The following is a 12,424-nucleotide window of genomic DNA, read 5'->3' on the forward strand; positions in this document are numbered from 1 at the left end:
TTTATTACTTGTAAATGTAACATTTTAAGCAAATTTTATACAAATTTTAATTAATTTATTTTTATATTGTGGCAAAAATAAGCAAGGCCATGCTTAAGTGCAGTAGGTCAGGGTGCATTTTTTGCACATTCATTGCACATTTCAAGTTATGAAATAAATGAGCAGATGCGAAACGCATGTGTCACACCAAATGCGACACATCACCTCCTGCACTGTGTAAAGATCAGATCAAAGTCTGCCTCCCACCACAGCTCACAGTGTTATATGCATTCTCACAGAAACTCCCTTCATTTAACATGACATATCCATCTTCACTACCACTAAATAAAGCCTGGAAATGACATTTCTGTTTTATTTTATTGTTATTGTTCACTTGGTCCTTACAATGCATGCATAGCATGGAAACATGCTAGTGTGATTCCCGCTGTTTTCACCAAGACGATGAACAAGCGGGAAGCAGCTTTATCCCCCAGCCTGCTTTTTCTGCTTTCTTCCGACAGAGCCAGCGTAAGTTATCCTATGAATAATCCTTTATAATGCAAATGCTCAGCTACAAATCTCTAGAAGGATAATGACAGATGGTACAAATCGAAAGTGTCGTCTAAATCATTGCCGTGATGCAAGACTTGGTTTCTTTCCCACTGACACAGCTTTGTGTTGTTCATATCACATTCTAAAATCAATGTGAATGACAATCTAGTAAAAAAAAAAAAGTAATAATTTTTAATGGGGTCATGAACTGCCTTTTTTAAAAATTATTTTGTACTGTTCTCTGAGGTCCACTTATAATGTTATTAAGACATGATTTCAAAGTAATGGGCTATTTTCTGTCCTATTTTGACCTCCCTCATCAGAACGCTCTGTTTGAATAGGTGTGGTGGATTGTAGACTCGGAAGTAAACACCCACTGCTATGATTTGCTAACAGCTGTGTATGTTTGACAGCCTACAGCTCGTTATTACACTACATGCGCAAATTGGTGGGTGGGGCTAATCAGGCAGTGCTGTAGAAGCAGGCGTTGATCTTCTTCTGCAGAGGCAGGGTTAAGCCACACTATTATGTCATAAAGTGGCACATTCCACAACCTGTCGGTTTGGCAGATTGATTTCAATATGAGCTGTTTTAGACTAATGAGAAAGTTTTGAGTTCTGAATCCTACAGGAAGTTTTTACAGTACAATGACCTCTTATATGTCAAAAAATCAAGGGAATTTTGATTTTTCAGTTCATGACCCCTTTAAAACTATCCAATAAACAACCGAGAGTGTGAACTCCACCCGAAGAACACTGCAACAACAAGACATCAACCTTTTGAGATGAATCCATTTATTCACCATGTGCCATTTCCCGTGAAGTGATTACGATAGCCCCTCTGTTCACATCCCTCTTTAACCTCTCATTCATGGTGGTTCCCCACAGAGGCACTGGGCTTGATTGATCTGGCACTGTATGAATGCCCGTGAATGAGCTCCAGATTGTCTTTAAATGGGGATGTGGGGTTTTATGTTAGAGGGACCAGCGCCATGAAGGTCAGTTCACATAGCTCTGTCATTTGCTGATTGAGCTGGAATGCAGTGAGATCGCTCAGCTTTAAGGGTGACAGAGAACCACAAGGATTCTGTTCCTTTAGCAATAAAGCTAATGGCTGAAATAAAGAATTTTAGAAGAAACAGACAGCAGAGAAATTCAGTGTATTATGGATAAACATCGATTTTCCTACATGCACACTTTGACTTTTGGCAGATTTCCTTATTTTTGCCTTGACTAGATAACAAGTTGTAAATAAAACGAAGATTTTCGAAGTATGTTTTACAAGAAAACACTATTTCAGTCTTTCTGCTTCAAAATTTCATGTTTAACTCAACATGTTACATTCAGTTTCTTTGTAATAATTTGTTAAAATTTACAAGCAGTTTTAGAGTAAAAATGGTTTCAAAATAATTCCTAAACCAATGTTTTCCAGTGTTGTTTGTATGTTATATACGCCTTATACATTATGTTATGGTGATTACACCCAATCGGGGTTCAAAATGAACAGCTAAAAGATTTATAAACATCATCATCAATAATAATAATAGTATAGTAGTAGTATTAATAATAGTAATAAAATACTGTTTAATCATTTTAATAATTTATTTATTTATTAACATATACACAAATACACACATATATAAATGTTGCTATGTTCTTTCTGATTTTTTTTTCATTATATATCTAAGCCAAACAGTACAAGTTATCGTGTCACTCGCAGCACGATATAAAGGCAGTCTTTATGTAAAATGCCACCTCTAAAAATGAATATCTAATGTGATTGTGTTTCTGACAGTAGTGACTCTCTCGTATTGTGGTTTTAATACTCCTTTCTCCCTTGTTCTTGAGAATACAATCACAGTTCTGCTCTTCATTTGAGGAATAGCAGCTCTCTTTTCAGATATTTGTCACATTCCCCATTATATCAGCATTTCATTAATGTTCATTAAAATTCTCCTTTCAACCCATTCTTATGGGATTGCAAACGAAATGCATTTTAATTTGCTATGGCAGACCCAAATGCCTTTGAATGTCAAAGACTTCAGCTTCAGCATGCATACTAAGTTATGTCTAACAGTAATCACAGTCAGCTAACACAATGGCGAGTCCTACTGCAAGACAGTCACAGTGGACAAAACTTCCAATCTGGACAGCAAGGACAACAAGAATTTCCATGCTGTCAGAACAGGTGGCAACAGCACCTGCTTCCAAACTTTTTAGTAATTTGTCACATTTAGCAGCTGCGTAGAAATAACTTCTGATGTATCCAAAGGCAGGCTGTACTATAAGGGGGAAATAATAAAGCATCAACAAAAGACAACACAGCAGCCTGTGTTGTCCAAGGCAAACGCAGAATGAGTAGAGTATGACGACTTCTCCATTAGACCTTGCCTATGATCTTGGCATTGTTCCACAGCATCTAAAGCCATTAGACAAGAAAAGAAAACCTTACAAACATTAAGCTGACAGAATCTGAATGAAAGTGAATGAATAAAAGATAAATATCCACATGAACGGATAGACACAGGGCAAAGCTGGCAGCCCCTCTCATCATAAAGTCTGTGTTGGAGAGGCAGCCCTTGCTGACTGTCTTATCTTATTGAGAGTCTCATTAGCATAGAAATTACTTCAGGCAGAGGCAAAGAAGCGGGACCCAGCACAGGTAACTCTCAACTCTCTCTTTCCATTAGTATGGCTAAAACAGAAGATGTGAGGAGAGGAGAAGTTGAGTAAAAAAGACAAAAATGAAGACTGGCTGAGGGCAACGAGAGGGAGCGGAGGGAAGGGAAAAAGGAATAAAATAGTGCAATACAGTGTCATTTGGATAACCAACCTAGCGATTCCTACTCTCTTTTGATGTTTTTTTTCAAGGCCTGCATAAAGGCTGCAGCCAGCGACTGGTTCTATAAGAGTATTTTTAAGGGGAAAGTTCTGCAGAAAGACAAAAAGCAGTTGTATTTTGTCAAAGGAGATGTAAAGTCAGCAATGATGAAAATATGTATTCTTACCAAATGCATTCAATTGTGACATGGTGCTGCATTTTGCCCACAAAAGGTGTTTCCTGAAATGAAAAGTTCACATTCTGCAGATACTTTTATTTAAACATAAAAAGATTTATAATTGGCATTTTTAATTTCTATTAGTTCCTACATTCCCTAGGCATTGAACCCATGACCGTGGCATTGCTAGCACAATGCTCTATGAAATAAAAGTTCTAAACAGTTCTTGGAGTGCTGATTCTCAATTGATGGAACGCAACAAGCTTTTGTTTTTCCATGAAATACTACTTTTCTTGTCACATAATTCATTCAGCCAATAAAAGTAGTCATATTACACTTGGCGCCCCGTGCATCTGAGGGGGATTTTGGTGATCAGCACCTTTTTAACCTAATGTTTATGAAGACTCCAAGCTATTACAAGGCAGACCAGTCCATATCCGGGTTGACAGAGGAATGGGTAGAATGAAGCTCGGTTTAAAGCAAATGCTCTACAGAGGCACTTTGAAGATCTCCACTGAGAAAAGCAGTACCCATTCCAATTAGAGCCCCAAAATGGACTCTGTGATGAACATAAACAAACCATTTTAAAAAGTGCTGTAACGTGATAATTAATACGGAAAAGACAAAAAACTGTTTTGTATTTATCTTGGTAATTATTTTTAGAACCCTGGGGGAAGGTGCCTGTGTCAGAATCCTTCATTAATTCCGCCCCGTGGCTTGTAAAGTAGTTTTAGTCACTAAGAGTGAACATGACAAATAAAGCCACAGGTAGCAGTGAGGTAAAGCCCTGTGGATGAGTCTGTGCTCGCTGAAAGCTCCGGAATGCAGCCTCTGCTCACCCACACAATCAAAGACCTTCAGGCTGCGTTCCAACATGTCGAGTAGCAAAAACAAGGGGGACCAGAGACAAATTTTGTCGCACAGCAATTCGCTGTGAAAACATTTTATGTAAGATGTTAAACAGAGCTTCGGTTGTGAAAGACTTTAACCTTCTTTTAGGTCAAAATCCAAAAAACAGTGCTAAATTTGCATTTACTTTGAGAAATGCAGCGTTTCCACACAGCTTTAGGACAACAGGCTGCCTCGGTCTTGGGTGGGCCCAACCGAGGCACTGAGCCCACAGCAGTTGTGGATGTTGACCATGGAGTCTGTCATCATTTGTGAAGTGCACTGACCCTGGACTATAACACACATGAACCAGTATTGCTCAAATTCATCCTTGTCAACTGCAATGGATGATGTTTCTGAACAGCCTCTGGTGCAGCGGAGCATCACAGGCCAGGCCACAGGAGGACTGCACCACTGTTTATTATAACTGCACAAGTGTGTGAGGGGGGAGCATTGTTTTAAGAGAGACAATACAGAGCATAGACATACTTATTTAATCTAGTATATATATCGCAATCTAGTGTAGCCTATATAAAACCTAAAGAGGCTCCAGTGGCAACTACAATAATTATGTGTGCAGTAACATATTATTTAGCCCAAAACATGTGTCCAGGCCTCATTCCTTAACCCCCAAAGAGCAAAACACTGACACTGATTAATTTCATTTCATTTCATTTTTACATCTTTATTTTTACATCTGTAAGTGTAAAAAAACCAAACCAAAACAAAAAAAACACTTTAAATATTTTTAGGAAGTCACTGCCAATAAAAACTAATGTATTTATTTTTTATTTTGGCTTTGAAGAAGTATGCTAGCAAGCTGAAAGTTCAGTATGTTCCAATCTTTCCACTGTGCACTGAAGATCATTTGGAATTGTTCATCTATGATTTACTAAATGGCATTTGCTGTGTGAAAAACATTCAGGACCTATGACATCACAATTTTCTGTCTTTTATTCATTAGACTTCAAAGAAAGAAAGAAAGAAAGAATGTTTGCTACTTGCTATTGTGCTGCAAGTGATATAAAGCGATATAAATGCCCAGTGGCATATATTTTTTGTATATTTAAAATTTGGAAACACCATCTACTCTGCTATCCCACAACATTACAAGCCTACTGCTTTCAGCCAAGAGGTAAGTCGTGACGTTTAGATCTTAGTCTTTAGTCAGGTTAGACACCACATTAAATTTAACTAAGACAAAAGAGAGGCTGTGAGGGATAGACTTACAGTCTTTACAATGACACACACTGTATAAAGGTATTCGATCACATAATGTTCACCAACTTCAATCAGTATGTTGTTAAACTACATTACAATCCATTGAATGTATTGCACTTCTGTCAGCACTGCCTTATTTTCATTCCTGTCAAAAATTAAATATGGCTCTAAAAAGACTAAAGTCTTTTGGACAAATGTTTTTCCACTATGCAAATTTTCAGGCCAAAGTTCTCTAAACCTAAACTTTAACTTTGATTCACATTTCATTGTACAAAAATCTTTGTAGTGCTGCATGAATCAACAATATTTTTGGTCTATTATCCTGAAAGAGAAAGCCATGACTATTTTAGACTGTAATTTTAAGTGTGTGTGTCTAAAAATTCAGTATAAGTAACTTTTATAAGTACAACAGCATACAGATGATGTCAAAGCTATAGTATTAGACATGGACTAAAAGCCACAAATCTCATTTTTCATCTCAATTTGTTTTTCATAGAGTCTTTAAGAATTGTTGATTCACTAAGGTCCACTGTTCCATTGTTGCAATATTCTGAAAAGAACAAGAAACAGTAATGGTGAGTGACGGGCTCAGACAGAGGGAGGAGAGTTCACACAGGGATGAAAGGACACTTACACTTCCAGAGGCTGGATCACGATCAGGCGGCGCTCACTTTACCTCACTGCCTCTTCAGCACGAGCTGCTGTCAGAGAACAACTACATAAACATGAAGAACGCCAATTAAATGTGCCGGAAAGTTTAGAACGCCTCAGAGCGGGGGGTGCTTCTGCTGGTGCATTCCTTCTGAATAACTTATCTATTCATTCTGTACTCTGGGAAATATTTATAGAATAAAAAGTTTCATAAGAAGTTTTCTATATTTGATCAGTGTTTTTATAATTCAAAAGCTCAGAGCTATACCACGCTCTGAAGATTACCACTGATTGACAAACATGGGCGTGCGAAGGCAAGTAATTACTATTCTCTCGCTGTATCATTTTGGGAGTTATGAACTAGACCCCTATAAAAGCACCAGTAATTATCAGTTCCAGGGCTCCCCGTAATTAGCATCCCAGATGTTTCATTACTGATCACAATAGCGGATCATTTCTCTCCTTCTATACCTTGCACAATTCCCTTGTGCTTTAAGGGGAGGTGCAGCACAGTGTGCTTGATTCAGACTGTCGAAGCGGCTGAAGTCACTCTGGGTTAAATCTTCTCAGTGGTTCCGTGATGATGCCATATTATTGAGTTTGCTGGAGGAGAGGGCAGTGGAGGTGTAAGAACCACTGAAACAGAACAGAACGTCCACGAACAGCATCTCTCCACAAAATACCACTAATATAAGAGCACATCAGCAGGAGAGGAGAACACTTTCATCCATCTGTACCTATAATGATGCTCCGAGAAGCATAGAGATAAAACCTACTTTCATACTCAAAAGAATGTTGCTATAGCTAAGCTATAAACTACCCAGCTAGTTACATACATGACAAACACAAACAATAAAATTCACAAATAAGCGTCAAACTCAATTCCTGGAGGGCCGGAGCCCTGCAGAGTTTTGTTCCATCCCTGCTCCAAAACACAAACCATGTAGTTTTCAATTAAGCCTGAAGGACTTGATTAGTTGGCCCTACAATTGAGTTTGACACCCCTGAGTTAGACAAATCTCTGAAAAGACTGACACAAGTCTTTGCTGCATCAGACATTGCTTGTTCTGATTCTAAACAGCAGACAGGACAACACTGCAGGAAAAGGAACCAGTTTGTTCGGACATTCCAAGTGAAAGTGAATAACCAAATCCCTTAAGGAAAGACCCTCCAGTGAGATTGTTAACAAAGGATTCATACTGTACGATTAAACTTCTAGGATGTAATTTTAATCACTTGATCCGATTGGTGCATCCTGACCGTTCGTTTTGAACACTGAGGTAATTTATTCAACGATTCACCTTAAGAATTTAACTGAATGGATGTCAATATAGGAGACAATTCAGTACGCTGAATAAACTGCTTTTATGAGGAAACAGCTCAAAGGTAGGAAGGGCGATTTCGGAGAGGCTAATGGTGCGTTTAAGTCATCGTATTTATGAGCTGAAAGCACGTGAATGCCACCACAAAGTCGTTATTACGAGTGGGAAACTCAAAATTTTCTTTAAGCCCAGAGTTTCCGAGTTGGGGGCGTGTCAGTGAGAAACATGGCGGAATCGATGGATGCAACGTCTGTTGTTGACGGTAATTTTTTGTTGAAATTGATAGTTTAGTTTTCCTATAAACTTAAATCGGTCATGTTCTTGTTATATGCAGCAAGTTAATGAAATACAAGGAAAAAATTATATAATTTCTGAACCTATAGGTGAGAAATCGTTTAATTTGCCACGTTGCATTCCTTAACAGTTTTTTTTTCTTCTTTTTCTTCAGCATTTGTGGATGCTAAAAAAAACAGTTACACAGGGATCCTGGCCTGACAACACCAGTTTTTGTACGATACAGCTTAAAGCTTATTTAAAAAATTAAAATTAAAAACAGAAAACACACCTGATTTGAATTCATTGCTCTTCATTTTCCATAAACAGAGTTAACAAACCGTGCAGTATTTTCTTTTCTAAAAAAAGGTACGCCGCCATCTTGTGCTGATGAAAGTGACTTGAACGCACCCTGACGTCGTAATTACGACTTGTCAACTCATAAGTATGAACTTCCCAGGAGGACTTGAACACAGCATAACAACAGCAAACTAAAACTCTCCAAAGCCACGCCTCCTCCAAAACACATGAACATGCAGAGGCAGACCAGAGGCTAACCAGCGACAGGATGAGAGACGGCGTTGGTGAAGGGTTGAATGCAATGCTGTCAGATTACCTCAGTGGTGAGAAAACATTACAGTACAAAGCGCATAATATTACAATAAAAACGCCTTTCATTCTCTCTCGCTGTGCAATAGAGTAATGGAACACACTGATGAAGTATCCTGTCTGCGCGAACAGGGTGCGCAGAGGTATGCAAATACATACATTGACAGGGAGGTAGGAAAGCCTATCATAATGATCGGACCGAACATTTTGAATGGACGAACATTTCTTGGTCTTCCACAGAATATGTAATACATATAAGTACATTTAGACCACTTAACTTAATAATTGCTATCGGGATGTGAAGAGACTTTCAACCAGCATAACAAAAAATGATTCTGAAGGCATATTGCACCATCAATCAATATCAGCTAATCAGCTAATTATGTTAACAACAATCCTCAACATTATTTTTATCTATTTTTGGAACACAGAAAAAACTGAATTATAATATAATAATAATATAATGTAAAAAGGAAGAAAAGTCTAATTTAGAGAATATTGCACCCACATCTTTACTGCTGTAATATTTAAAAATGTTATGTTTAGCACTACCCACTACTTAATCAATATAGTTTCACAAAGAAGCTACAGTACATGCTACCACTTCACTAATGAGAAATACAGTACACTACTTTTAGCAACGCTGCTGACTTTTTGCTGTCTCCTATGCAGTGTGTTGCAAATGAAAAGGTAAATGAACACAATGTTCCTGGTTTCCATTTTTCTCTATGCATGCTACACGTTCATGTGCTCACAGCGATTGAAGCCCTCCCCTTCCACACCACGTCTGCGACTGTACACAGGACGTGTGGCAGATCCCTGGAGCCTCTATAATAACTCTCCCGGCTTCATTAGCTCCAAGCGGGCCCACATGCTTGTTTTCATTAAAACAGGAGATTGCTTTTTAAATTGTTTTACCTCTATAAGACAGAACAGCCGGACCACTTATCACAATTAAAGAAAAGGAAACTCTCTCCGCATCTCTGTAAGCAAGTGCTACCAAATCCAATAAATCCTTCGGTCATGCATTTCTCCTAAACGTTCTCTAAGATCCAATGAATGAAATAAATATCAGACGCTGGGCCTTTGTCTTTTTTTCTTCTCTTCTTCAGAGTGAGAGTGTTCTTTGTGGAGGAGAATATCTCTGCGCTTTGATGTTTGCCATGTGTGAGAGAGCAAATTGTTTTGCAGTTAATTAGGGATCTTCTTTAAAAGCGAGAACAAACAGCACAAGGAGAGAACACTAATTGAGGAAGAACAAAACGAATTCAAATCAATAGTGGCTTTTCTCCATTTGTTTGCTCGCTGCACGGGGAGTTCCTGGGAGAATTGAGGGGCATTTAGGGGGGTGGGGAAAGCGGGAGGGAAGCCACCGCTGGGATATAATGCACGCTAAAACAAACCAACACCGCTTTAATTACATCCCATACAAAAAGCAGGAGAAGGGGCGCGTCTGTTGGTCTGTAAATCTCACTGCAGGGGCCTGCTAGGGTGTCATTAGAGGATGGATAGGGGGCCATTGCACAAGGCCCACACACCATGCGCTGTGATGCTGAAAAGAAATGTCGCCTGGATAGTATAGTGGTTGTGCGGTTACTTTATGTACAACAAGAGAGAATGGTATTTTATAATATTTAAGAATTTAACACACATGAACTTGAGCAAAGTCATAGATACAAATGGGAAACTCAGAACTTTCTTTAACGGTGAAGATTGTAAGATTTTATGTCAAAATACGCTCTCTTTTCTGTTTATTGTACATTGGCTGCTATTAATATGCCATTCATGGGTTTATCTCCCTCAGAAGTATAAACATTGAGGCTCCCAGGCACCATCATACACATTTAGAGTGGTCCGCTCAGATCTGTCAATCTTATTCCAGCTCAATCAGTAGCCAGATTTTGCGCCATGGTTACGGTAGCAGGCTGAGCCAGAGGGTGTTTAGCCAGTTAACATGGCTACATAGAAAAATAAATCTTTGGTTTGGTTACAGAGATTTGGTTACAGAAGTGCAAGCCAAAATTCAAAGACTTGCCAAAATAGAGACAGATAATAGGGTAAAACAAGATGGTGGAATTTGATGGAATATTTGTGTTTCATTTGAGACGCTGAACTGAAGTTTGTTCATGAGAGGTTAGCTAAACATTCGTTTTTGCCACAGTTGTTAGCTCTTTACCTCTTTACTGTCAAACCTCAGATGGCGTTTGCAAAGATTGTTTGAAAATATGCTTCATTTTTATACCGCTTCAGGCAATATTAGCATAGCTCACTTTAAACCCAGAGTTTCAGAGTTTGGGGTTTGTCAGTGTGAAAATATGACAGACACAATCCCCCTTATTTTGCAATGTGGAAGCAAGTTATTTTCTGTGAGTGTTCGAGACTTCTGACAGAGAAGGTCTTATTAGGGATGGGCGTATCGATCCTGAAGTATCGACATGTGGATACTGATGCGAGTATCGAAAGTATATTCACATAAAAAATATAGATACTAAGATGTTTTATTTACCAGTAATTTTGTTTATTTAACAACAACAACAAAATAAATAAATAATGCGTACAATATGCATTGAACTGGACGAATAATCTGTGTTAGTGAATAACTGTGTAGGATAGAACTATTTTCCCGCTCATCTGAGCACAAGCAAATGTTGCAAGACAGAATCAATCAATCACAGAGACCGTTCACTCACTTCTGATGGTGCATTCAAGCAGAGCTGCATTTCCCAAAAGTATCATAAGAAACCATTGATGTTTTTGGGAACGACCGACCAGAACAATGAGGACAGAAAAAATAAGTTATTTCACAATAAACCAATTGAAAGTGTAGTTTGTGCAATTACATTAATTTAAATTGAATGTTCATAGTTCATATAGATCATGTTCTGTTCTGTAATGTTAATAAATCATTCACTGCCAGAATAAAAAGGCTGCATTTTATGTGTGCAATTAACTATGGTTTTACTGTAGTTCAACTATAGTATTTGTAGATTTCCATGGTTACCACTACAGTAAATACATTTTAACCATGTATAAGTATGTATGCCTTACTAACCTTGCGGCTCTGATTCATTTGCCACTAAAGGTAAAAATCTAGATGAATAAAAGTTTGGTAAATGGTAAAACTATTTTGCTACACACCAGTGTTTGTAATTACAATACACTGAAATAATAACATAAGAAATACCTGTTTCCAAAATCAAGAAGCATAATGCACTATTTTGTACAGCTAAAAATAACTGGAATGGGATGTCACTGGAAGCGTCTTTACAATAAAGCTACCTTGTTGCATATATATTATAGAATAGTATTGTACAGTTATAATAAAATATCTAACAATTAAATTTACAACACCTTCATAAATTGATTTAGAACATAAAAGAGCAGAAACACACCCAGCACCGATTCTTTATTCATAATTTAGACAGAGTATTCATATTTTTAAGCAGAGTTTAAAAAAAATTGTGCTGCATTTTTTTTTTTTTTTTGTAGAAAAGGTACATTGCCATCTTGCTCCGACCGAAGTGACTTGAACGTAATTACAACTTACCAACTCGCAAATACAAACTTTCCAGGAGGACTTGAATGCACAATTAGTAGCTCTCTGTTGTGGATGTGCCGAGCTGATTGCACAAGTAAGTGGGGAGGATATATGGGAATCTCTCTCAAACTGCATGCTGATAAATGACTTGTGGGATGTAGTCATTATGAATCTTATTATTCCATAGCAAGCTTTACTTTGCTGTCTTGTCTTCATCCATATGTTCTCTTTTTTTAAGGCCAACTTCAGATGGCAGATTCTTTGTCATGGGGGATGATTTTAATTGTATATATATAACTCTAAAGGGGGTAAAAATAAAACAAAACAGGAAGAGAATAAAAAGGATCAGAACACAGCAGTCCCAGACAATTCCTTTGAGGCACATAATGAGCT

Source organism: Cyprinus carpio, chromosome A3 (genome assembly GCF_018340385.1).
Source record: "Cyprinus carpio isolate SPL01 chromosome A3, ASM1834038v1, whole genome shotgun sequence".
Lineage (NCBI taxonomy): Eukaryota > Metazoa > Chordata > Actinopteri > Cypriniformes > Cyprinidae > Cyprinus > Cyprinus carpio.